Source organism: Boleophthalmus pectinirostris, unplaced genomic scaffold (genome assembly GCF_026225935.1).
Source record: "Boleophthalmus pectinirostris isolate CB_2022bp ecotype Guang Dong unplaced genomic scaffold, ASM2622593v1 HiC_scaffold_15, whole genome shotgun sequence".
NCBI classification, from domain to species: domain Eukaryota; kingdom Metazoa; phylum Chordata; class Actinopteri; order Gobiiformes; family Gobiidae; genus Boleophthalmus; species Boleophthalmus pectinirostris.
Genome location: NW_026571070.1, coordinates 10,099,538 through 10,123,578, shown reverse-complemented (window position 1 = coordinate 10,123,578; position 24,041 = coordinate 10,099,538). Strand labels below are relative to the sequence as shown.

General features: G+C 38.0%; 1 pseudogene; it reads right to left on the bottom strand.

The window, feature by feature from the left end:
- LOC110158662 (WD repeat-containing protein 37-like) overlaps nt 1–24,041 on the bottom strand; it is a 50,202-nt pseudogene that overhangs the window by 6,326 nt on the left and 19,835 nt on the right.

Sequence of the window (24,041 nt, the reverse complement as noted above, 5' to 3'; positions counted from 1 at the left end):
CTTAGGTGTGTACTGTGAACTGTACATAAAGTATAAAGTGTTTCAATCGTACATCAGCGAGCGAATAACACTAGGATGCTGTTCGATGCTGGTTATTTTACTCTGGTCTCTGCTCTGGTCACTGAAAGTTGTGATAAGCACTTCTAAACTCATCGCGGTGAATAATTAGGATGCTCTGAATGGAAAATTGGGCCGCTGTTTTTCATGTTTTTAAAGAAAAGCAGGTGCAGCTCCTTTAAATAAGTTGGGTGTAGCTAAAAAATATTCACTCAAAATCAGGAACTCCAGCTTTAAGGATTCTTCAGACAGGTGTGAATAAAAATATGTATGTTTAAAACAGGAAATGTAATAATAATTGTAGGTTACTGGAAATAGAAAATAGAAACTTGCTTATTATAGGAGTAAAACACACAGAGCCCAGTTCCTCACCATCCTGTTGCTGCGGGGAAGCCTGGCGAGCCGGACTCCGCTCATGTCGAACAGTCGGACCTGGCGATTGTCATGAGGCAGAGCGATGATCCGATTATTGGCAGAAACACTGATCCTGAGGAGATACGTTCACAAACATTTACATTATACATGAAGCATTTCAATACATTTATAAAAAGATACAATATTAGTCTTATCACACCATTTTTGAGTCCAGTAGTTCTCAAAGTTTGGATCATTTCTTATGATATACAAAACTAAACATGTATTGCTTTTTATTTAAACAACTACACCAGCAGAATAACGACAAAAAATCAATAATTCATCCAAACATCACTATAAACATGGGCTAAACTTCTGAACTTTAAGAGGCCACCCTGAGGCATTTTCATAGTTATAAAGAGTCCCTGGTCTAAAAAAGTTTAAGACCCTCTGCTATAATCAATCAAACTGAGTACAGATGGGGCTCGACCTAAATAAATATTTTTAAAATGCAGATTTTTGGTTGTGATATTGTGAGTTCTAGTGTCTGGCCACTAATAGAAATCATCAATTCAGCATTTATGAATTTGCATTTTCAAAATTTGGACCGTGTAACCAATACAAAATCTTGACATCATCATATTGTAGACTCTGAAAACCACCAGTATAAATAGTGTTTCGAATGTTATTGTATCTGGATAAGGAAAAATAAGCATGCATAGAATTTAGTCACGTGCACAATATCAGTTTTATCTTTGAAGTACGGTGAATATTCTCGTGTTATTTCAGGCTGCAGTTCCCCCTCCCACCTGTTGATGGCAGAGTCTGTGCGGATGGTGGCGATGGGCGACCTCATGTTCTTCAGGTCCCAAACTTTCACCGTTCGATCGTCGCTCCCGGAAACCACGTTATCTCCGCGGTGAACACGGCCGACGTCACCGTGCTGAAAAACAAAGAAACAAGAAATATAATGAGGGCGGCAGTCGTCTAAAGAGATTTGCGCTAAGAAATATTGTAATTTAAAACCCAATGCCAAACAACAGTGAATTTTTTTTAGACTGATATTTGCCACGTTTATATGGGAGATTTAATAAAAATAATTTAATACTGAATAAAAATTTAATTCCGCTTTAAAAAGACCACGTAAACACTTAATTCCTAATGAAAATGATTATTTGAAATTAAACTTAATTCCAAAGTAAGTGGGTGGTTTATTCTGTGGTTAATTTATTCCTCGATCATGTAAACGTTTATTCTTCTTAAAAATAATTCTGGTCGTTCAGCGTTCAGTTTTGTTTTGTTTTTGTAGTCCTTCAAATTTATCCATTTAGCAGTTTTTGTTTCTGTTTAAAAAAAATGTCAAAGTCAGTGAGTGGCTGATACGTAACTTGGTCTAATGACGTCACCGAAGTTGAGTTCAGTGTTTCCAGATATTAATAGGGAGGCAAATAGGTCTCTCCACCAGAAAAGTTACATAGTGCAGCTTTAAATAGCCAATACCCCCTTTCCACAGTTGAGATGATTTGTGCTATCTTGTGTATTTTTTTTGATTGTCAGACAATCGTAAATAGGGCTGTGTAAAAATATTGAAATCTCGATATATCGTATTGGTTAATGTGATGATAAAGTATCGATATCATGGGCTGCTGTATCGATATATCACCAAGAGTATTTTTTGGCATATTTTACTAAATTATTATTACTCGTTTTTGCGACACATTTGACATTTTCACTGTTTTGATGAGTAAAATGTTTGTGTTTCATATGAACTTTGCACAAAAAGTGGTTTAACAAAGACTTTTAGTATCACAGCCATGATTCAGCTTTTATTTTTTATTGAACCGTATCGAATCGATTTGAAATATATCGTACTGAATCGTATCGAATCGAAAGCTCACTGTATCGAGATATGTATCGTATTGTGGCCTTTGTATCGGAGTATGTATCGGCATCATATCGGCAACTTCTGAATGATGCCCAGTAGGGATGGGCATGATTAGTCGATTAATCGATAATTGATCATTAAGAATTTCATCGATTACATTAATTTTAATCGACAAACCGAATGTAGGTCGCTGTGCGTAGCGAAGGGTGACCAAACGGGTCCGTACATGTAGCTCTCAGCACTCAGAAGGAGCGAGACACAAACAGTCGGTCAGTCTGCAATGTACCGAAGCACAAATGCATATTTAACGATGACTTGTACAAGAAATTCCAGCTTTTTGTTCCGGTTGGGACAAGTGTGAGGCCATGTGCACATATATTTCGGTGTCCAGTGGGAAAAGGTTTTGCCAGGTGAGAGTAACTCAATGTCGATGACGAGTCCCCACCTCCCTCCCCCCGTACGGTGTCCTGGTTTTGACAAACGCAAATATGATCACACTAACCTGTATTCCACTGAGTCATGTCTTTTAATCCGACAGAAATTGAACCGCATCAGCGACACAAGAGCTGTAGTTTTATCTTTGCTGAGTTTATGCAAATTAGCGATGAGGTTTTAAGTTTCGTTTCTGTGAGAGTTGCGCAAAACTGAATTAAACACATTATAATGTCAAACGGGCTGATGTGGCTCTAGAGTGGTTACGGTTTATATGTCGTAAAGTTGAATTTATTTCTGCAGATTAGTAGTGCAGATAGTAATAATAATGATGATCATTTTAATATAAAAACGTTAATGATTAATCGATAATCGACCGTTAATTCTTCCGACGATCAATTAAGAAAATTTCATCAAATGCCCATCCCTAATACCCAGCCCTAATCGTAAAACTTTTCTGCGTTTCTGTTTGCTAAAGTGCGCATTGTGTCACCATAGCAACTACTGAACAACCCACCAATTATAAAAACACACGTAGAACACCCCCAGCGCGAAGTCACTGCAAAGTATCAACCTCTGTTTTGGCTGCATCACGGTTTAGGTCCAAACTTCCGAATCCGCACCCTGATCACCCTTTTGTCCAATGAGCTGTGGTGTCCTTCTCCACATGGGCGCGCGGAGGTCAGAGCTAACCACTCATTTAATAGTCTTTCATATTTCTGTTCCAGGGCCCCCGCACTTTCACTTTCTGCTCTGAAAACGGTCTTCTGCCTTAATTCAAATTGACACAGCATTAAGGCTAATTACAGGACTAAACTTGGGGTGATTAGAGCGGAAACTGCCACAGAGTAACAGGGACCCTCTGACATTGTGCTGTACGGCCCACCTGGGAGACACGGGGGGAGGGGGCTGTAATCAGACTGCGTAATTGATTAAAAGGTGATGGAGGTTAAAGGATGGAGGGATGGATGGATGGAGGGAGAGAGGAGAGAGAGAGAGGAGAGAGAGAGAATACGCTTCGGACAAGGTCAACGTGAACAAGAAGCAAGAGGACGGACAAGCTGACAACTGCCGACGCAACTCCCCAATGGTTTTATGATGTTATGGGGTTGTCACGGCAAAATAGAAACACGGGGATTTGACAGGTTTTAAAGGTGCGGCTTTTCTGTCAGAGTTCACCACCTGCTTGTTTCCATGTAGAGGAGACGCTACTTGGGCACAGTGTGTGAGGCGGGAGGGTCACAGGAGCCTGGGTGTGTGGGTGTGGAAGTGGAAGTGGAAGTGTTATGGTGCGTTCAGACCGCGGTGTCAAAAAACACCCTACATGTCTCTATTTGGATGGTGTTGCATTGGAGTTTAGATGCATAAAACCTGGTACATACAATGAAAGTCCTGGTCTAGTCCTGGTCTAGTCCTGGTTTACTCTTGGTCCGGTCCTGGTTTACTCCTAGTCCGGTCCTGGTTTATTTCTGGTCCGGTCCTGGTTTAGTCCTGGTCCAGTAATGGTCTGGTGTCGGTCCTGGTGTCGGTCCTGGTGTCGGTCCTGGTGTCGGTCCTGGTGTCGGTCCTAGTTTTGACCTAGTTTTGTCCTAGTTTTGTCCTGATCCGGTCCTGGTTTAGTCCTGGTCCAGTAATGGTCCGATTCTGGTGTGTCGGTCCTGGTCTAGTCCTGGTCCAGTCCAGGTCCAGTCCAGGTCCAGTCCAGGTCCAGTCCAGGTCCAGTCCAGGTAGAGTCCTGGTGAGAGAGTTCAGCATCCTAACAGCCTCATGGATGAAGCTGTTAGTGAATCTGGCAGAGGCTCCTGTACCTCCTCCCAGGGGGACTTTTTTTTACATTTAAACTAAACTTTTTCTTTGTATTCATTGCCCTTTTTAATACACATTTTTTTTTTTTTAAATGGCCAAAAATACATTTCAGCATCATTTATAGACACTGTGACATAAGACATAAGAGCAATTAATCCAATTTTAATCAAGATTCAGTCATTCAAGCCCACTTTTTAATTAAAAGCCAATCCTGTCAGTAAACACATTCAGTTTGGAGGAAGATATTTACATTTATTTTTGTAGTAACTGGAACTGATTAGAAGTACATATTGTTTATGTTGAGAAAATTAATATTGAAGACCATATTTATTTGTAATTAACAAGACAAAAACAAAATTAAACTGAAAAATCTTGAATATTTTATCACCAAACCCCACTGTAACACCAACTACGTGTTCATGAATCACTCTGAGGAGCCGCCACGTTAACTCCCTTTGTAACACTTTGTAAATCACACCTTTCGTCGTTCCTCTCGTCTCTCTCCTGATCAAACGTCTCCTGCGCAGACAAACCTGACACGACAGCCAATCAGCTCGGGGCACGTCTCCTGTCACTTCCTGTTAGCTTGTGGCGTGAGCTCGAGGGGGCGTCGGCTTTACTCACAGATTATTTTATTTTGGTGGGAAAGAGGGACGGAGGGAGTGTACTGAACTTTTAGATTAAAGGGTAAGTATATCCGATCATTATTCATGCAGCTCGTCAATAAAACTAAATGAATCAAGACGGCTCCTTTTTTTTTTTTTTTAACGGCTTTATCAAATCAGAGTGGCAGAAGTTAGTGGTTAAAGGTACAGTAAGGAACTTTTCTGAGAGGGTCGGCCATCAGAGAAACAAGCCACATGTCTGACAATTATGCCTCAAATCTCTAAAGTGTGATATATTTGCGAAAAATAAATTGAAACAGAATTGCTTTGTCTGGATTGTTCTACACTTTCTCCAGGTGTTTTTTTTTTTAGCTCTAAATATTTTTGACAATGTTCTTGCCCGTATTGTCTGTGTACAAAGTGTGTGTGAATGTGTGAGTGGTTCCTTAAAGTAAAGTGCTTTGAGTGCCTTCAACGTGTATAAAAATGTGACCATCGACTATCTGCCCCTCCTACAGGGTATCCCCAAGTTTGACTACCCCAAATTTAAGCCTTTTTAAGATCACTTAAATGAAAATTAAGACTAACGTCGCACCAAATATGCGAGCGAAAAACACCAGGTCTAATTCTAATAATGACCAACCAACTACCGGTACTGTATCTAGAATCTAAGACTACGTTTATACGATGTAGTGTAGACGGAACTGATTGTTTACTCATTGCCGCCGGCGCCAAAAAACAAAGTATTGTTTGCACATACTCCAAATCATTCATCGTTCATTCATGTTACGTTAGTTCACGTTGTTGTTTTTTTTTTACCCTCCCTCCGTTTAAGATTGCACTGCAGCTCGGTTGAGTAAACAAAAAAATAGGATGAAGAAATTTAAGACCTTTGTGAAAAAAATAAAACTTGGACAAGATAACTTGAGACTTTTTAAGGCTTTAATTTAGGAACATGAAATTTAAGACCTTTTTAAGATTTTAAGACCTCACGGCTACCCTGAAAATGAATCAAGACAGCTACTTTAAAAAAAAAACTGTTTTATCAAATCAGAGGGGCAGAAGTTAGTAGTTAAAGGTACAGTATGGAACTTTTCTGGGAGGGTTGGCCACCAGAGAAACAAGCCACATGTCTAAAAATTATGCCTCGAATCTCTAAAGTGTGATATATTTGCGAAAAATAAATTGAAACAGAATTGCTTTGTCTGGATTATTCTACACTTTCTCAAGGTGTTTATTTAGTTTTTTTTTGGCTAAAAATACTTTGACAAACATGCTCTCTTGTTGTGAATGGGGTTGCCTCTCCACAGATCTGACTTAAGTTTAATATTAATACCACAATAACAAGAGGCCACTAGCGCAGATTGGCAGAAATGCTTCTCTTGGTTGGTCTCAGGGCGTCTAGGTTATCAGTCAGTGTGGAGGGGAAAACATTTTATAGTGAATAACAGGACTTTCATAAATAAACACAGCACAGACAACAACGACAATTATGTGTTTTGCAGTAAATTAAAAGCTATAAACAAAAAAGTTACAAACCAAAATTTGACACTGTGAATTTTTACTTTTACAATAAGACAGACCAGGGCATTGTACAGCTCCTGGTCCTTTGGTCGACTCTGACGTTACGTTTAAGCTCATTTGGAATTACAAAATAAACTAATTTTATAATTTTACTTTATACATGGACTAAAGCTGCATTGCTTTTATTTTAGAGGTGTTTTTAATTACATTTTTAGTAAGGCACTTTTTCATTGCTTAGCCATAACATAAACTCTTACCAGCTTGTCAAAACAATGCGCTTTACTGCTTTTTAAAAAGAAATACTACTACTTATAAAGAAATATTATGCAGAATTAAGTTAAGCATTTTGGCCCGGCCCTCCACAATATTTTTTGTTTCTCATGTGGCCCCATGGAAAAAATAAATGCCATTTTAAATACATTTAGTAACCAAATAAAAGTTGACTGAAGGCTTCAAAATAGATAATATTTACTACTAATGTGTATTATTGATGAAAACCTGAAGTTTATTCTATTTTAAAATTGTGAATTAAGGTCACTGTCCTTGTTATAACAGTCTGTATGTTCCAGACAATGATTATTATTTTTATCATAATGACTAGGGTTATTTTTTACAGTCAACTAGTCAGGAGAAGTCGATTAATCGCAGCCGCCTCACGTTAAATTCATCAGATGTACAACTTTCATGTAATATTTCCTGAAACTTGACAGAGCAGAACAGTGGTAGACACTCAGACGCAGATGTGCGTTTGGGAGTGTGAGAGTCTCAGTGGGAGAAAGTGAAGAGGAAACACTCTTTAATCTCATTACAGTCTTTGTCTTTGGGAGAGAATTAGAGCGGATCTGCAGGAATTAAACATGTCCGGGTCGAACAAAATGAGCAGCGCGTAATCCCCAACACTCACAATCACAGACTGCCAGAAAGAGAGGGAAAGAAGAGAGGGGGAGGAGAGGGAGAGAGAAGGTAAGAAAGAGGGGAGAAGGTGTGGGGAAACGAAAAGAAAAGGAGGAGAGAGAGGAGGGGTAGAGGAAGAAATGAGGAAAAGAGAGTTGGGAGAAAGAGAGAGGAGGGAGAGGAAAGAAAGATGAAGAGAGAGAGAGAGTGAAGGGTGTAAGAGGAAGAAAAGAGGAGAGAGAAGCAGAAGAGTAAGGAGAAGGGATAGAGAGAAAGAAAGAAAGACAGAGACGAAACAAAGGATAGAGAGAGAAAGAGAAAGGGAGACAGAGGTAAAAAAGGGGAAGAGAAAAAGATGGTGACGAGAAAGAGAAATGAGAGATGAAAAGAAGAGAGGGAGTCAGCAGACGAGCAGTGAGTCTCTGTACAGTGTAACCAAATATGCAATAAAAAAACTAGAATCAAAACTCATTTGAAGTTTGGATACTGAACAAAAAAACCCGCATTTCCTCTGAGCTACAATCACATGACTTCACTGCAAAAAAGCTTGGCCAAAATTTAAGATATAAACACTTAAATCTATCAGAAAACGACTTAAAAGTAGTGAAATTATCAGTCCATGCAGCAAGATCATTTTACTTGACACATTATCTTAAAATAAACCACCTCTAGACTAGAATTAAGCAGACTCGGAACTAGTAAGTGGATAATAAATCTGAAAACAAGATGAAAAACCTGATATAAATTTTAAAATCTTGACCAAAACAGAGACATTTGCAGTGTTGAATTATGTAAAATTACAAATACAAGTACATATACCTGCAAAAAAAACAAAACTAAAGTAAAACCGACTCAAATATGATGACGCAAGTATTTCTAATTAGTTAGTTTCCACCCCTGGTAATGAGCTGCGGCTGCGCTAGAACAGTTTAAAAAGCACGAGGCCAAATTACGCAGAGAGAAGAAGGGGATTAACAGACAGAATAAAAGATAAACGAAGGAGAGAGAAAGGAGAAAGAGAGATGAGAGGGAGAGAGAGAGAGGATGAGTCCATTGTAGTGTAGAAAATGCTGTGTAATAAGTGAGAGGAGACTGGAGGATTTAGTCTAAAACACAAACATGTATGAACGAAGAGGATTGTACAGGGAAGCAGAGGTGAAGGGCACAGAATAAGAAGTGTTATAGCACCATCTAGTGGCACAAAGTGAACACTACAGTAAATATAATGGGTCAAGTCAAGTGAGTGGACATAAATGCACTGTGTTAAAGTAAACTCCTGTTTTTTATAATCTATTTCTTGGGATGTTGGAATTAGCGTTGTTAAATCACACACAAATTAGAAGCATTCTAACTGAAGCACTTTATTTTTTTCAATAAACAACAACACTAAATGAGGATTGAACAGGCGGTTTGAAAAAGCAATATTATGGTGTAAGAAAGCTTTCAGAAATATTTGTGTGCATATGATAGAAATCTGTGCACATGTGGGAAATCCATGCATATTTTCTGTAGTTGAGCATAAAATAAATATTCGTAAACTCTTGAATGAGTTCAGTCGTACATAAAATTTGCAGTGTGTATTTTATCCATCAGAATATGAATTGAAAAGTTAAGACGTCAAGACTCGACTGTCAAAAATACGTAATCACTTTACAGGCTTTATTTATCGAGCAGAAGATTGAACCAGGACTGAACAAGGACTAACCCAGGACTGATCCCAGGACTGATCCCAGGACTGATCCCAGGACTGATCCCAGGACTGATCTAAGACTAAAACAGGACTAAACCAGGACTAAACCAGGACTAAACCAGAACTGACTGTCAGGGCGGGCCTGGAGGAGTGACCTCATGGAGTTAAGCAGCTGTCGATCGATCGCGCTTTGCAGACTCCCTGCACCGCGGGCTCGTGGTTCTCTCTGTCACTCTCTCTCTCTTAAGTCCAAGACTAGGCCTGGTTTAGGCCATAAATGCACTGTGTTAAATTAATCTCCTGTTTTATATAATCTATTTCTTGGGATATTGGAATTAGCATTGTTATATAATACCAGCATTGTGCTTTGTTTCATTCACACATGTTGCTCAAAACTTTCTGTTCTACCTTGTGATGTCATGTAGTGATAGTTTTTATGTTAACAGCTCCTTTTACTTTTTGTTCAGTAGAGATTGGCAACTCCAGGACCGAAATCATCCAAATAATTCTAGTGAAGGGGTGTGGGTTTAAAAACACTGTTGCCACGTTTACATGAGAGCTTTAATTCTGAATAAAAATGTATTCCGCTTTAAAAAGGCCATGTAAACACTTGATTCCTAATGAAAATGATTATTCAGAATTAAACTTGATTCTGAAGTACAGTTGGTGGTTTATTCTGATTTTAAAGCCAAATTAATTTCTTCGTCGATCATGTAAACTTTTATTCTTCTTAAAAATAATTCCGGTCGTTCAGCGCATGCTTGTAGGGTCGCCCTCCTGACGCGATCCGGACAATATGGATCCACCAGTCCTTCGTTTCGGACTTTCATCCACGTCTCTTTGGATTTGTGAGCGGGATGTGGGAGTGGGCTGAGGCAGAGCAGCCGTTGACTCAGTTTGTCTTCTTCCTCCTTCTCCGACACTCTTCCCTTCTCCTCCTCAGCTGACAGACGTAAATCATGACGATGGAATTCTCCAGCTGCTGCTAAATTTTCATCGGAACGACCGCGATAAAAGTTTGGATCATGTTTGTGTCCGTGGTGTAATGACAAACCGAGATGACAAAAAAGCCGGTAGCAGCTGATGTTTGTGTTTTCTTCCGGTCGACGTAAATACGTTCGTGTCTCTGTCCAATCAGAACCCTTCCCCACCCCCAGACGTTGAGTGGAATTAAATAAAGACGATTTAACGTGTTTTCAATGTAAACCTCAATTCGCAATTATTATTTCGATGTAAACTCGAAGGTGAATATTTAAATTTCCAACTATTTAATTCAAAACAACTCATTTGGAAATAAAAAACATTATATAAACATGGCCACTGTTACCAAATGAAGAACTCAGGAGGATTTGTGTGTAAAAAAAACATGTGTGAATGAAACAAAACACAACTCGGAGTATGTTTTGACGAGGAAACATTATAGATCATAAAACAGAGTAATACGGGCCCTTGACTCACTCGGTGTGTCCCTGGAACACGTTCACAGAGTGGATGGACGGGTCCCTGAAGTCCCACAGTCTGAAGGTCGTGTCTCGGGACGACGTGACCACCAGCCTCTGAGTGGGGTGTGTGCAGCAGTGGGTCAGCTCCTGGTCATGGCCTGAACACAAAGGTCAAAAGTCAAATTGAGGATTAGATTACAGGTATAGTAGATTTAATTAATCCCCTGCAAGGAAAACTCATTGTGCACATTTGAAACTTGACACGATAACCTCCTTTGACTATTTCACTGTCCCATTAAAGTGGAATTAAACACAAAATCTAAATCTAAACTATTTTATTACTGTATAAGTTGTGTTTGAATAGAATTGTCTATGATTCCTAGCATTAAGTAGTTGGCATTTATTGTACAAACTAGGGAAATCTGCATATTCGTGATTAAAAATTTATAAAAATCGGTGTGTAATTATTTCCTCCTATTTAAATATTTCCGTCCTAGGTTGTGTTAAAGGTGAACTATGTAACTTTTTTGTTAGGAGTCCGTCACCTGCTTGTTTCTGCGGATTGGAAATGCCATCGCTCTGCCTGGAATGTTCCACAGTATGACTTTAAACAGCTCTACTTTACATTTATTCAATTACAGGTGCGGTTATAGCTCAAAAACACTTAGAAAAACAACATTCTGACTGTGAGTGGGGTCAGATCTCCACAGATCTGACCTGTAACTTGGTCTGGTTTGGTCTCCAATAAGATAGAAAGATTTAATACCATACTGCGAAACATTCCAGATGAAGTAATAAAGGATTTGATGTCCCCTGCACCAGAAAAGTTACACAATGCACCTTTAAATGCCCCATAAGTGATTTTTTTCCCAATGTATTTGAACTTGCCCCAGTACAGATATATTGTCTAAGTAGCTCTCATGTTAATAATTCTGATGTGTACTGTCTGCATTTAATTAAAAAGTATTTTATTGTCCAATAGTCCGGAAGTGTTGTTAGCTTTGCCATTTTATGTTTTAGTACTGCTTTTATGTATTGATTTTATTATTTTTGTTCATTGATTTTATTATTATTATTTCATTTATTTATTCTATGAGTTTCCTTATGGTTGAAACATAATTCTGCAGATTTTTTTCAAGTAAAATACTGTGTGAAGCACTTTGGAAACTGTTTTGTTTATAAAATGTACTATAAAAAGTGCTGCAAATAAAGTTGGAGTGGATTGGATCAGGGCAAAACTCTGGTCTCTGAAATAAATAAAAAATAAAATAAATAAATAAATAATAATAATAATAAATAAATAAATAATAAATAAATAAATAACAAATAAATAATAATTAAATAAATAAAAGTTGTAAAAAGTGCTTATAAACTCATCATGGTGAATAATTGGGACGCTCAGAATGCATAAGGTATGTGAGAACTAACTTTGGACTGCTGCAAACTATTTAAAATGAACTAGTTTTGTTTTTCGTGTTTTTAAGACAGTAAAAACCAGGTACAGACACGTTTTCCTCCTCACCTGTGAGCGAATGGACGAGCTCCGACGTCTCCACCTCGTACAGGTTGGCCGCTCTGTCCCAGGACGCAGTGACCACCTGTTTCCCGCCCACCAGCCAGTCCGCTGCGATGACGACGCCCTGGTGCGACTTCAGGGTTGCCGTGGCGACCCGGACCGTGGGCACCTCGCACGGGCCCTCGCCGTCCACCTCGCCCTCCTCTCTGTCCGACGAGTCCTGGTCATCGTCAGGGGGGAACTAAGGAGAGGAAGAGGCTGGTTAGAATGGGTGATACAATAGAAAAAAACTATTTCCAAACTTAAAATTGACAACTTTGAATTCAGACATAAAAAAAATCAAGTCACCGCTAAATACTAATGGCATTTTTATAGAACGAGAAAACTTCAATTAACAGAGATTATCAGAAGACATTCCCCTCTGCCTAAAATCCTCACAAAATTACACAGTTAACAAAAGGTCCAGGGGCCGTATCCAACCGACTTTGATCCCAAAGGGGCCGGATCAGAAAACTCGTGTCATATATCCCTTAAAAATAACAATAAGTTCAAATATTTGTGCAGAGAAACACAAATCTATTACAGAAATCTTTTTTAATTGATGAACTCTTTCTTTTACAAAATATTATAATATTATGAACAACCTGAAGCTTTAAGAAAAATTACAATTTCAACACAATGTTTTAACATGAACTTGTTTAACATTAACTTGTATAAATAGGATTAAGTAAATTTTTCTTGGAAAATCCTGCACTCGGCTCCACTTTTCTCATGTTGGACATTTTGTTGATGAGGGTGTCACGGTCAACAGTTCAAAACGATCGTCCTTTAAGAGCGTTTGGAAAGAGACAAGTCTTCATTTGTGCTGCTCTGGTGGGAGGGGCCACGTACACAGACGCTGGAGACGCTGCTGTGATAAAGCACACAGTAGATTAACAATATTTTAATAAAAAATATAATTAAAATATTTTAGTAGAAAATCAGCCGAGGGCCAGATTAAAGGTCTTGGAGGGCCGGATCTGGCCCCTGGGCCGCATGTTTGACACCTGTGGGCTAGAAAAAGGAAAAAAGGAAAATGCAGCTTTATCTTTAAAAAGTTTATTTTGAATTCCATTTGATATGAATGGTGCATTCATTTATCCATCTGACTCTTAGGTCCGCTGATGGTGCTTAGCGACATCGCACTGACACGCCCCTTTTCCTTGGAACTCAGAAGAACTGAGATCAAGGAAGGTTTCCGAGATAGAATCCAAGACAGCTGCGCCCAGTGTCATTTGTATAAAGTGTTTTCATTGTGTTTCGACGGTTTGGTGGTTCAAATGACAATTTCAGTCACTCGTATCACTGCAATAATTTACTGCGTCCGTTTTACTGCTGATGTGTTTGGTAGTCGGTGTCGCTCATGTTTTTAGCCCATTTCCTGCTGCTGACGTGCCAAAATGATCAACTATCACACGACACCAACGCTTCTACTTCGCAAATACTGAATTATACTATTTATACTGAATTCTTCCTCGAGGTTGTGTAGTTGAGGCACAGATTTGTTTTGGAGCGTCAGGTACTCGGCCAGTGCTAAAGCAACAACAACTTTCCGGTGAAGCTGGACACACGAAACATAATAAAACAGTTGAAGTGTGGACCTGACGTCATTTCGAGATCCGAGTGGGAGACGGATGGATAAACGAGTGCAGCATAATTTATCTTTAAAGGAATGTCTCAGTCAACACTAAGTACAGTCGACTTATTTTAATTAACGATTTGGGAGATTAATAACAACAAGTGATTTTGTCTTTTAAATTGTTTTCTTTTAACGCAATTTTAATAGCCTTTAGTCACAATTTATACATTATGTTTATGCTCTATTAAGAGTTATTCTTAATTAATACCATAACTCTAAGCTAACCCTTTAATTAAGCTACTAAGTCCTGACTCATTCTTTATAAACTATTTGTTCATTATGAATTACATCCTTATTCATGGTTGATAAAGGCTAATTAAGGTGCAGTTATTATAAAGTGACACCAAAAAGCTTTTAGTACTCTCGCATTTACCAGTGATTTGTTTAAAAGTCATATTAAGTCTAAGGAATTGACTGTCAAAAGCAGTTTAACCCAGTTTCTCTGTACTTGATGCATGCGTGTTTGCTTGCAGTGTGACATATTTTGCTAAATGTTAACTCTAAATGAACAAATCCCCTCTTCTCTGGTCCCTGTTCGCATCTGAATTCCCCGATCGTCTCTGGACTCACAGTAACATCTGGCTGTGGCTGGGGGGCGGGGAGCTGCACCATGTAACGCCAGATGTGCGCCGTCTGGTCCCCCGAGGCTACGAGCGGAAAAAAAGTTTTAAAATCACAAATAAAATCCATCTCGTCTGAATAAATAAGAGCGAAGAGACAGGAGACGAGAGGAGGTAAGGAGATAAGGAGACAGGGAGAGGAGACGAGGTGTTAAGGATATGTGTAATTATTGGTGTGGTACCTGTGAGGGCCATCTGCTCTGTTGGATGAAACTTGATGGAGTTTACTGTGAGAGAAAAGAGAAAAAATATAACCTGGATTTAATGAATGTATATGCCAAATTAAAGCTCAACTGTGTAACATTGCAGCCAGAAAATACTCCATATCTTTATCCACATAGTTACATATAAAATAGGATTAGAAAATATGGATGTTGCTTATGCATCCAGCCACTAATGAGACCAAATGAAAAATGCTAGTAAGTGCAAAAGAAAACAAAGAGTAAGGCTACGTTTATATGATGACGGTCCGAACAGAAGACACAAAAGTGGCGTCGCGTCTTCACTTTTATTCCGCGTTTAGACGAGCGTTTTCAGGAGGAAATCTGCGTACGTACGGTGACGCAAAAGTGTGTGGAATTCGATTGGTTATGTTTGTATTTAAAGCAGCAAGAGCATCTTTGGACATACGGAAGTTTTCACGCCACACATTTTCATCAGCAACTCCTTCCACAGAGTTGTTCCACCTTCAACTGGTTCTCCAGGTCTCGTCCATACCCGTCTGACTTGCCTACGACGAACTGGTGCATCCAGAATTTGACAGAGGGGATTGCAGATCCTTCTCTGTTCACTAATAGTATCTCTGCACAGGGGATCCCCAGGTTTGAGTACCCTAAATTGAATACTTTTTAAAGACATTTTTAAGACCACTTAAATGAAAATTAAAACAAACATCGCACCACTTATGCAGGCGAAAAACACCAGATCCAATTCTAACTTTGGAATATGAAAGAGGATCCCATTGTCCATCCCTGAGTCAAATTTCATGGGGTTTGGTCAATAATTAACCGAGATATTGAGAAACAAATTTTTTGGCCCCATTTACCACAATGTTAACTCAAATTTCAAAGTGATCCAGAATCCAGGATTTCTTCCGGATCACCCCCAAAATGAAATCAGTTCTTCCTTTTCACATTTCCAACAAATCCTGAAAATGTCATCAAAATCGGTCCATAACTTTTTGAGTTATGTTGCTAACAGACAGACAAACAAACAAACAAACAAACAGACAAACGCCGGCAAAAACATAACCTCCTTGGTGGAGGTAATAATGACTGACCAACTACGGTACTATATCTAGAATCTAAGAGCCACTGTGGTTAAGCTAATGAAATTTAAGACCTTTGTGAAAAAAAAAGACTTGGACAACATAATTTTAGACTTTTTAACACCTTAATTTAGGAATAAGAAATCTAAGACCCTTTTAAGACGTTTAAGACCCTGCGGCTACGCTGCTGCATACTCTGTACATTTGTTGGGATGCCTCCTGTAAGTTTATTAGAGCTGCCTGAAGGTCCGACACATGGAAATCAACCGACATGTTTGATTCTGTGTACTGTATGTATGTGACGTAAACATGTTCGTGACCTGAGATTTGACCAAAGTTTTGCGTCTTGGACAGTGTAGATGGAAACGCGACAGTGGAGCGTATTCAACTTTCATTTCATTTTCATTTATTTATTTGTTTGAGCCAGGTACAACAAAAATTCAAAAACAGTAACAAAAACTGGGATATGTACATGAACATATTTGGGACCTGGTGATCAAAAGGAGTAGGATGGAGTTTAAAAAAAGCTTATAGAGTCCTACCCCAATTGTTTTACATAATCACGTGGTTCACACTTTTTTTTTTTTTTTTTTTAAACACCTTTGGAGTGCTTACCTGTCCTTATGCATTCCATAAATATACACACATATATACATATATACAAAAACATATCCACACATGTCCAAGTTTTCCACTCTGGAGGGTGGTTTCAGATTTTTGCTTTTTTAAGCCCCAAAAATGCTGTCACCGTCTACACGAAAGGCACTTCTGATAAAATATTTTGTCGTTTTTACCCTCAAGCGTTCTCATGTAAACAGGCCCTGAATCTGATTAGCTGTAAAATATGTTAAAGCAACACTATGTAACTTTCTTGAGGTAGGTTACGTTGAAGTTGAAACCATATTTTGTAACTTGTTTCTCCATGGGTAGGTTTGATGCTCGTTTGAAATGAGTAAGATGCTCTCCTCCAGGCCAAATAAGAGTCAGGTTTGTGGAGATGCAAGTCTGCTTAAGTTTTTCAGTGTAATTAAAAATATGAATGAAAAAAAACATGTTTTATTTGAGTCAACTGGCTAAAAATAAACATACTAGAGCTTTAAATTAAATAGCTGAATTACCAGTCTCTTTGTTATTGTAAAATAATGTGATGTGTGAGCTATTGTGTTCAAGTAATTTCCCTTGTGGATCAATAAAGTCTAAGTCTAATATATTTACCTGATCCTGCGTGTCCAGCGTATCTGAGCACACATTTTCCCGTCTCTATGCTCCAGAGCAGAGCCGAATGATCTGTCAGATAAAGCCACATTAAAACACGTTCGCATTATCAACCATAAACTCAACGCAAACAAGACAGCTGTGATATGAACCTGCAGAGGCCGTTCCCAGGACCACAGGCTGGGTCTTGGTCACGCTCAGGTCCCAGATGCCGTCTCGGTGGCCCACGTACTCCCTCTGCAGCTGACACAGAGCCCTGGAGCCCGCCGTCGCCTTGAAACTCGACACGATCTACAACACCAGAGCAGACAGGGGTTATCAGTATGGAAGTCTATGGAAGAAACAGGGGCAGGAAGGGCAGAGAAAGTGTATGTTTATTTAATATGGAGCAGACTGAAGGAGCTAAAGTGTGTGTGTGTGTGTGTGTGTGTGTGTGTGTGTGTGTGTGTGTGTGTGTGTGTGTGTGTGTGTGTGTGTGCGTGTGTGCGTGCGTGTTAGCCACATGAGCGAAACTGAACAAGTTAAGAGCAGTCATACTATTAGTTAAAGGAAAAGACTTGAATTTTATGGGGAACACTAGACTGTATGTAAATGAACATTGCTGCATTTCAAACAGGAAGTGAGTATGGGGGCATTTCTGGCTCCACTGACTCTGGCTCCAATTGACTTCACGTTGAAAATCTGTCTCCCCTCTCTCTGTAACATTCCTATTAAAGTAGGGTGATCAGATTTTCAAAGTTCTTTGTAGAAAAGTACTTGTTTGGCTACCAAGGTAAGTATTATCAGGGTATCCACAGGTTTGACTACCCCAAATTTAAGACTTTTTAAAGACCTTTTTAAGACCACTTAAGTTGTCATTGCATGTTTCCAAACGTCTTCCACCTTTATTCCTTCTAAATTTATTTGAAAAAAAAAAAACTAAGAAAACAAAAAACACATCCTGGGACACCCCTGGCTTGGGGCGATCGTTAATAATAAAATTTTAAAATGAGTGTAGGGGCATGCAAAAATATCGAAAAATCAATATATCGTATTGTTTAATGTGATCAACATCACATGTTGCTGTATCGATATATCACCAAGAGTATTTTTTGGTATATTTGACTAAATTATTTTGTTACAGCGCTACAGTTTTGTTGCTTGTTTAGAGGAAGGAAACTGGTTTATGCGACATATTTGACATTTTCACAGTTTTGACGATTCAAATGTTTGTGTTTCATATGAACTTTGCACGAGAAGTGATTCAACAAAGACTTTTAGTATCAGAGCCACAGTTTAGCCTTTGTTTTTTATTGAAACGCATCGATTTTAAATATATCATATCGAATCGAAAGTGCACTGAATCGAGATATGTATCGTATCGGCAACTTCTTAATGATACCCAGCCCTAGTAATGAAGGAAAATTGTTCAGCACTCGGCCCATTCATGACTTATTGACGACGAACATAAGTCAGAATTTCATAGCTTCTTTGTGTTTTCTGTAATTTTACCTAAACAAATTACAGTTTATGCGCCTCTTTACTGTTGGCAGGTGTCAGATTGGTCAAAAATAGAGACACTTATATGGACATTTCTTGTATAAAACTGACACAAATCACTAATTTTGGATAAATCCACTGGGACAGGGGACACAGGGCTCAAAACTGGGACTGTCCTGGGTAAATTTATTAACCCACTCTACATGATCCTGCTGTTTTAATGTCTCTATTTTGTCTCTAAATGCATTGTTATTCCTTTTATGTAAATCCACTTCAAATTCACCCGATAACTGCTAGCCTTCATTTGTTATTTTATCATTTGTATCATGTTTATATCTTTGGTTTAAGCACGTTTCAGAATAAAGATAATGTTTTATGCTTAGATAAAACTTTGCATTTGCCTTCAATTGACTGGAGCCGAATACGCTGCCTTAGTCCACTTCTTGACACAGTCTATGGGAGCACTTTTAAACAGTAAAGGCTCTGTACTCACTTTTTCATCGTGTATTTACGCAAAATCTTGTATGTTTCATTGTGGTGAATAATTTGAATAGTCAGAACGCATCAGGTAAGTGAGGAATAATGTTGGATCACTGCAGACTGTTTAAAATGAACTAGTTCTGGTTTTTACATTTTGAAAAACAAGGTACAGCTTCTTTAAATCTTTATTTTTTTAAGAATAGAGGAAAAATAAAACCTTGTTAAAAATGTTACTAATGGTGACACTGAGGATTTTTTTCCCCCATATATACTAGTAGTGGAATAATTTACAGATATAACAGGTTACAAATATATTTTAACTCTGTTCAATGGAAATTAATGAGCAATGTTTTGTTGTTGTTGCTGTTGTTGTTTTTACCAACAAATAAGAAAAAAAAAAAGAAAAGATAATAAAAGAGAAAAGATAATAAATACAAATTCTTAAAAAAAATAGATTATAAATTAAACTAAACTATAAAATATAAAATAAAATGCAGTTGTTTATTGTGACAAAACAAAATGTGAACTTATAACTATTACTACAACTTTACTTCTGTTTTGTGGGCTTTTGAAAATTCTCTTTTTTGTAATTTTACATATTTATTTCAGTTTGAGAGCCACGTTTTAGTTTTAGGCGCTGTACCTGCTTTTATTCCAATGTATTTGAGCAAAAAGCAGCTCTTGAGGTCAAAATAAACCCACTACACACTATCTGCATCTGATTAGAAAGCTTTTTATGAATTAATCAGGAAGAGCACTGTTAGCATGGTAGTTGTTTGTATTACCTGACGGCTCTTAAAGTTATAAAACGTGCTTATAAACTCACTGCAGTGCAAAATTTGGAAGCTCTAAATGTATAAAGAATGAATAAAACAGCTTAAAATGAGCTTCTTTCGTATTTTAAAAGTGTAAAAATCCTGTACAGTGGCTTTAAGTTAACGTCTTTAAATGTTTGAAATCCTTAGAAAGTCTTTTTAGCGTGATAGGAAATAGTACAGGCAATAAAAAGAGTGTCAGTTCCTATTCAAATAAGGGACTATAGTCTGTCAGCGTAAATCAATGACAAAGGAAAACAATGGAAAAACCCTCCTGGAAAAACACATGGAGCTTTGTACTCTGAGTTTCAGCCTGTACACTAATAATTTCACTAAAACTTGGTAAATACTGGCAAAATCACTATTTATATTACAGAAAAGAGCACTACAAATAACATAACATTGGGTTTTATGACCACAACAACCAGCTATTTATCACTTGAAACCTTTTTTAAATTTAAAGATCTGGTAACATAATGTACAAAAAGGAAAGAATAACCAAAAAATATTCAGAAACATTTTATTGAAAAAGAAAGTACTTATAATTTAAGGGGAATATGTCTCTTTAAAATGGCCAGAGTCCAAACAACAAGGAAAAGTTTTTGTATTTCATTTTGTGGGGTAAAAATCTACGAGTTCTACGAGTGATGAGCTCAAATAATACACAAATATGAAAATGTTTAAACGAAGATATAAAAAAATTATTATAGCCAAATATGCAGAAGAAGGAATTGAAGTGAATTTGTCATTTGAATGTCACTAAAACATCTAAAATGTTTATGAAATATTTATTTTGTATCTGGATGTGACTTATTATAAGAGTCTAGCAGAAGCACATTATTGCGTTAATAGTTTTGTAAAAGTGGGTGGGACAAATAAGCGTTTGCTTCTCCTCGTACCTTTTCGAAATTATTGATATATATTTTTTTGGAGATTATATTTGTGATTAGTAATGTAAAATAATTGTCTTTATGTATCTGTTGATTACTGTTAGAACATAATGCAATTTATCATTTATAAAATATTCAAATACACTTGTTATTAATGTAAAAAATGTAAGAATTTATTAGTGTCGTAGTACTCGAGACCAGTCTAGGTCTTGAGACCGGCCCAGAGTTTTTTTGCGGTCTTGGTCTCATCTTGGACTCAACCATGTTTGGACTCGGTCTTGTCTCGGTCTCGAGGTCTGACACTTGACGAGTGATAAAATGGAGATAGATTTATAAAAACATTGATATATATGTACCAAAATAACAGTAAAATACAAATAAATGTAAAAAATTACAAAGGTGGTCTCAATTTGGTCTCAAAGGGCCGTGGTCGTGGTCTTGTCTTGGTCTCGACCGTCAGAGGTCTTGGTCTTGTCCTTTTCTTGGGACCCTGTGGTCTCGGACTGGTCTTGGTCTCAATTAGTGCGGTCTTGACTACAACACTAGATTTTACTCATTATTTTGCCTATTTTTTTCTAGTTTTTAAATTTTGGTGATGTTTACTTTCACTTCCTGGTTGTACAAAAGACATGTAGGTAATCCATAACGGTTACCTAGCAACCATTGTAAAAAAAAGGGCCAAAACTGTTAAAATTATATTCGAGTAATTAAATAAATAAATGACAAAACCTTTATTATTTTTTATTAAAGTTTAAACTGCCAAAAAATGTGCTCCTTCTGCGTAAATTGTTCCTATATTTTGTAATTTTCTGTGTTGATGACATTTGTAACTAGAGATACTCTGTCTAAAAAGTTAGCTCTACTTTCTGTATTTTTCTACTTTTCTTGACATTTTTTCCACAAATTGCCACTTAACTGACGTAAAACCATGATAAATATTTACCACAGCTACAAAATAATTAGAAAAGCATGAAAACCTGCCATTTGTACTTTAAACAAATCATCAGTTTGACAAATCGTAGTTTAAAATGTGCGTGTAGTCTTTCATAATGACTCTCGGTGGACGACAGTGTCAGCACTTCTGTGTCTAAAAATACTCTGCTCGTGTGATACGGTTTTATTTGACCTTTACTTTGTACAGGCTTTGGGAAAACTCAAAAGAGAAACAAATGAACAAAACGGGCACGATAAACCACAAATCTGTACATGCTGCAGGCGCTCAGCTGACCACAACAAGCACAAGAACGAGAAAACTTTAGAACAGAAAGTCGGGCTATTTGTAGTGGGTCACATGCTAAACACAGCAACGTATTGATTCCTTAAAGATGATCTATGAACGGGAGGGTTGGTGGGTCATAATGCTGTTGTGGTCAAAGCTGGACTAAGCAGGACTGGGAAAATGAATAATACACCAAATAGTAAAATGACTTTGAGCATCAAGAAAAGTGCTATATAAGATGAACACATTATTATAATATTGTGTGTTTAGGCAAGACACGGCCAGACCCAGGGAGACTGTAGTTAGACTGTGGCAAGTGCGCAGTGCTTTTTAGAAATTATTTGAGTTTCTAAAAGGCACAATTAAAGTACTAGGCATGTGGGGATTATTATACAGTGCTGTGAAAAAGTATTTGTCCCCTTTTTTTTGCAACTTTGTCACTTTTAGACATTTGAGATCAAGCAAACTTAAATATTAAACAAAGATAACTCACCAGTAAGAAGGGCAATAATGTCTTTCCCCTTGATAAAATTCACCAAACATTCTCTTTGTTTGGGCTTTAAACCATTGATCTTGAGAATTGTTGACAACACAGAATGTCTGTCTTCGTCTACATCCATCTCGACCGCTTTGTTTACTGTTGTGTAGTACCACAAAAGGGATCCAGACAGACGCTCGAGTTTGACGTCATGGCTTCACAGCTCTTCACTGATTGGACGGTGTGCGGTCTACAACTTCCAGGGTTCTTACAAACCATCAAGTGTATTCCGATTTCTGACCTAGTCAATGGAGCGAAATGAAACTGAGCGGAGGCACTAGGTGGCACCAGCCAGTCTAAATAGAACCTACATGGCCCATGTGAAAAAGTAATTGTCCCCAAAACCTAAGAACTGTTTGAACCAACCTTAGCAGCAACAACTTCAATCAAACGTTTGCGATAACTGGCCTTTCACATTGCTGTGGGGGAATTTTGACCCACTCTTCTTTGCAGAATTGTTTTAAATGCACCACATTGGAGGGTTTCCGAGCATAAAACTCCTTTTGAAGGTCTTGTTACAACATCTCAATTGGGCTCAGGTCTGGACTTTTGACTAGGCCATTCCAAAACACTCATTTTGTTTTTTTTAAAGCCATTCAGAAGTGGACTTGCTGCTTTGGATCACTATCTTGCTCCAGAACCTGAGTGTGCTTCAGCTTGAGGTCACGAACTGATGACTGGACTTTCTCCTTCAGGATTTGTTGGAGCAGAGTTCATGGTTCCTTCAATCACAGCGTCGTCCAGGTCCTGAAGCAGCAAATCAGCTCCAAACCATGACACTACCAACATGTTCCACTGTTGGCACAATGTTCTTTTTATCAAATGCCGTGTTCATTTTATGCCAGATGTAACGGGATCCACTCCTTCCAGAAAGTTCAAGGTGTTTTTTTGGCAAAAGTGGCCAAGCCTTTATGTTTTGGTTTGTTTTTTTTGTCAGCAAATACAAATACTTTTTCACAGCACTGTATAAGACAAACTAATTATTATATTATTGTGTGTTTGGGTAAAACACAGGGAGGTTGTAGTTAGACTGTGACAAGTGTGCAGTGCTTTTTACAAATTACTTGGTTTTCTAAAAGGCACAGTTAAAATACTAGACATGTTGGGATTATTATCTTTAACGCTAAAATAGGGGTCATATCATAATATTTCTTGGCCCTAAAGCTTCCTGCTGAATGAAACCCAATAAACAAACATCAATTTCAGTGTAACTTATTGTGACCCAGAGTAATTCTACACGTTAGATCTACAAAATAGCTATAAAAAAACAACAATAACCGCTCAGAGTGTGGCCAGTTATTCATGTCGTGTTGTGTTTTGTTGTGTGTATGTGCATTGTCTTCGAGCTAAAAACAAAACAAACCAATGCGTTTTATCTCAACCACAAGAAATCAACGCCCCAGAACAGCCATTCAACTCAAGATAAAGTTAGTGCCTGAATTAGAGCCTGTAAAATCCCGCATTAGTGCTTTAAATTCAAACAGCAGCCCGTATGTTAGCCGTTCATTACAAAGCAGCTCCGTCAACACAACTCCACCACATCGTTCATTCAGAAAGTCCTGCCTTGATTCTTTTGTGTAAGTCGTTCAGAAACCCAATCTTATCTTTGACCTTCGCCGTGAATTAAAGGAGAAG